The sequence below is a fragment of the Trachymyrmex cornetzi genome, unplaced genomic scaffold (genome assembly GCF_001594075.2).
Source record: "Trachymyrmex cornetzi isolate Tcor2-1 unplaced genomic scaffold, Tcor1.1 scaffold299, whole genome shotgun sequence".
Taxonomy (NCBI): domain Eukaryota; kingdom Metazoa; phylum Arthropoda; class Insecta; order Hymenoptera; family Formicidae; genus Trachymyrmex; species Trachymyrmex cornetzi.
The window spans coordinates 1,102,685-1,107,164 of record NW_017297680.1 but is presented as its reverse complement, the minus strand read 5'-3'; the positions used below and the strand labels follow the sequence as shown (position 1 = coordinate 1,107,164).

The 4,480-nt window shown below is 30.2% G+C and overlaps 1 protein-coding gene across 1 annotated transcript in view; it reads right to left on the bottom strand.

Moving 5' to 3' along the window:
* Positions 1 to 4,480, bottom strand: part of LOC108762429 (4-nitrophenylphosphatase) — a 20,784-nt gene that overhangs the window by 11,625 nt on the left and 4,679 nt on the right. The window lies entirely within an intron of this gene.

Genomic DNA, 4,480 nt, shown 5'->3' with positions numbered 1-4,480 from the left:
TGTGTGTGTGTGTGTGTGTGTGTGTGTGTGTGTGTGTGTGTGTGTGTGTGTCGTATGTGTCGTATTGTGTATAGTAAATGAGAAACGTATTCAGAGATCATAGTAATGTGGCAGAGATGTAAGATTTATTCGCGTTACTATCATTATATCAATAGCATTATCTATAAATATTAATACATACAGGGTATTCTGAAATTTATGAATCAAAATCGCAAGAAAGTTCTTGAAAAATAAGTTATGAAACTATTTACTATTTGTCGTACCAAATAGTCGTACAAAATAATTTTTAATATACATTTGAATTCTATAAGATCACTGTTAATATTAACTGCATAAAATTAAACTATTAAAATTTTTTAGTAACCATTAATATGATTTTACATATTGTTTACATATATTAACGCCGTTAAAAATATTAAAAACATGACTATACACTAAATATTATACACACTTAAAAAAATAAAAATCACAAATTTAAATAAAATAAAAAAATTATTAAAGAATAAAAACATTACAAAATGTGAGGAATATATATTAAAGATATATTAAAAATATATTTTATATATAAATTTTACAATCTCTCGCGGTAAGGTATAATTTAAAACAGCTCAAGACATTTGATATGTCTTGGATTTGCAACGGCATAGCAACAACGCTTTTTCTCTTCAATTGGTAGCATTGAATAGCATCTGTTGCTTGAACATACCGTCAAATATTTACTTTTGCTTAATTATAATTGAAGTTATATCTCAAAAACTACTATTCAGAACAAAAAAATGCCAAATACTTTTATAACTTATCTTTTCGATAACTTTGTTACTGTGATATTTTGATTTGTAAATTTTAGAATACTCATGATAACGTTTATAATGATTACTTTTTTTTAACTAATAATATAGTTGATATAATGATATAATAAAATTAACTTCTTGTAAACAATTTCAAGTAAATATACAAATTTATAGACCCCTTAAATTAATACAATGATAACAACAAAATGTATAACTGGGCGTTAGGAGTGCTGGATATTATATTGCGCAAAGCCAACTAATACCTATACATAAGTAAAAAATTCAATTTTGTATGTTTCGGATTACTATTTGGGCTATCTTCAGCAATAACAAATTACCGCTTATCGCACTATAAAATCTGTCAAACTGCGTCTCGCACAATCGTAGTTCCGACCTCCAAAAATGCAATCGCAGTGGAAATGTGGTGAGAGACAATCATCTTCACCATAGTCTAATGTTGTGCCAATCAGTTGTTTAACTGAGTGGACTAGATAGTGGAACTCAAGCTGATAATAGCAACGAGATATTTTTGACAAAATGGATATTAATTTGCTTAATTAATGCATGTTAGCCAGAAACTCACCCCATCTCCAACAATGATCGCAAGTGGATCCAAGCATCGTCAATCCATTACAACATATTTCAAAATCACGATGTCGAAGTTAGATTGAAAAATAATTTAAGTAACATAAAAGAAAGTCATGTTCGTTCTGATGTTAGTCATATGTTACTCGTTAAATACAAAGAGAGATGTGTCGCGCGAACAAAGCACATCGGTCAATGATAAAAATAAATATATTATAACTTATTGAGAATTTCTATGTATCCATGATTTAAAGCCTCAGTATCAGTTTGCATGTTAAGACCATTGGATTGATGATTTATATAAAGCATCTCCGACATTAATCGCTTATTATAATTTCTCTCTGAATCCAGAATTCTTACATTATCCCAATCGAAGTCATGACTGCAACTAACCCTATGATCTGTGATAACCGATCGAGTGGATGTAACTCTACGTATATGATTGCGTTGTTCTGCTAATCTCGTATTTAGTTTTCTTTCCGTTTGTTCTACATAGGTAGCGTCACAATCACGACATTCGATTTGGTAAACCACATTTCTTTTGGCAAATTTCGGCAAAGGATCCTTGTGATACCCTAATAAATTTATTTAATTTATTAATAGTATAATGAGCAACCTTACGACACATACCATTTATAAATTTGCAAAACTTGTTAGAGATACCATTAATAAAAGGAATTGTGAACTATCTGATATGTTCTTTTTTACCTATATTGGTAGAAGTCTTACACATACAATTGGATTTTTTTATTAATTTTTTTATCCTGTCATTCAAAGTTTCAAAAATAAATTTCAATGGATAGTCATTTTCTAATAAGATACTAATTATAAAATTTAAATTTTTTGTGTGGAATTCTGGATGTGAGAGATAAAACACTCTGTCAATCAAATTCAAAATTATACCCTTCTTTTGTGAAATCGGATGCTGAGACCAATAATTCAAGAATCTTCCCGAGAAAGTGGGTTTTTTGTACCAGTCGAAAATTAGTCCGTCATTCTTTAAAATAATAGTAGTGTCCAAAAAATTAATGGTATTACCCCCCACCTCCATCGTAAACTGAAGCCTCGGGTGGAACGAGTTAAATTTATCCAAAATGCCCTTCACTTCAGCCGTAGGTAAACAGAGTACAATATCATCCACGTACCTATAGTAGAAAACCAATAGGAATTTAATGGTACTCAGCACTCGACTTTCCAAATCTTGCATGACTAAGTCGACAATAATAGGTGATAATGGTGAACCCATCGGAGTATCAAAGATCTGTTTATAGATTTGACCATCGAAAATAAAATAAGTAGAATCCAAAATCAAATGCATCACCTTCAAGAATTCTTTCGATATCTTGCAATTTTTTACAATTAATTCCATCTGCTAGAAAGAGCATTCATCGCTAATTCCATGGGAACACTTGTAAATAAAGATATTACATCTAGTGAAACCAAGCTAAAATTTGATTTGATTTGAATGTTGTTCCATTTTTTGATCAAATCATAACTGTTATTAACATGGCTTGGAGCTTTTGGTATACTGTCGATAATCAAACTATGTATAAACATAGCCAAATTATACAAAGTACTGCCCACTGCCGAAATAATGATTCTAAACGGTCAATTTAGCTTATGAACCTTTGGAGATCCGTAAGCTCTGGATAAATTGCTATCACTACAGTAAAGTTTTTTATATGTTTGATCAGAGATAAATTTAGATCTTTTCCATCTTGTGAGCAAGTTCCTCAAACTATTATTAATTTTGTTACTAAGATCTTTTGCAATTTTTGAATAAGTATTTTCATCCATTAGCATAGCATTGATTTTCTCAGTGTAAGATGTTTTTTCTAATGCTACCGTTATGTTGCCTTTGTCAGCCTTTGTAAAAATAATATTTCGGTTCTTTTTGAAAAATTGTTTTGTACATTTTACTAATTTGGTTAACCTGTGATGTATCGAATTATTCTTAGATTTAAAAGACAGTAAATTGTTGATGATTGTTAACGAATGATTCCTAACATTATTATGAACAGAACTCTGTAGTTTCTTAATATTGTTTTCATAAACTCCATGACAACCGTCCTTCCCCCTTAATTGGAAGTGCGAAATTCTCGCCTAATTGTAACAAGCATTGGATGTTAGTAGGAATATAAACCGAAGTAAGATTAAAAAACCATTTATTTCTTGTAGTTGTTAATGAAGAAGTGATCTTATCATTTAAAAAAGAAAACGGAGAAATTTTAATGCTTACTACATTAAAATTGTTAGAGGAGGACAAAGGCAATCTATCATAAACAAATTTGTTAGTATTACTAACTAAATACGAGATTAGCAGAACATCGCAATCATATACGTAGAGTTACATCCACTCGGTCGGTTATCACAGATCATAGGGTTAGTTGCAGTCATGACTTCGATTGGGATAATGTGAGAATTCTGGATTTGGAGAGAAATTACAATAGCAATTACAAGCGATTAATGTCAGAGATACTTTATATAAATCGTCAATCCAATGGTCTTAACATGCAAACTGACACTGAGGCTTTAAATCATGGATACATAGAAATTCTCAATAAGTTATAATATGTTTATTTTTATCATTGACCGATATGCTTTGTTCGCGCGACACATCTCTCTTTGTATTTAACGAGTAACATGTGATTAACATCAGAACGAATATGACTTTCTTTTATGTTATTTAAATTATTTTTCAATCTAACTTCGACATCGTGATTTTTAAATATGTTGTAATGGATTGACGATGCTTGGATCCACTTGCGATCGTTGTTGGAGATGGTGTGAGTTTCTGGCTAACATGCATTAATTAAGCAAATTAATATTCATTTTTTTCAAAAATATCTCGTTGCTATTATCAGCTTCCACTATCTACTCCACTCAGCTAAGCAACTGGTTGGCACAACATTAGATTATACAGTAAAAAAGAAAATGTTAATTTTAACGTTTTTTACATGTCCCAGAAGATCCACTCTAAATTTTAAGTTAAAGTAACTCATTCTTCTTGTGTTATTTATTAACGAACTAGTAATGTTAAATAATTGACACAATACTTTACATTTATATTTGTTATTTTGACTTTAAGGATGATTTAAAACTAA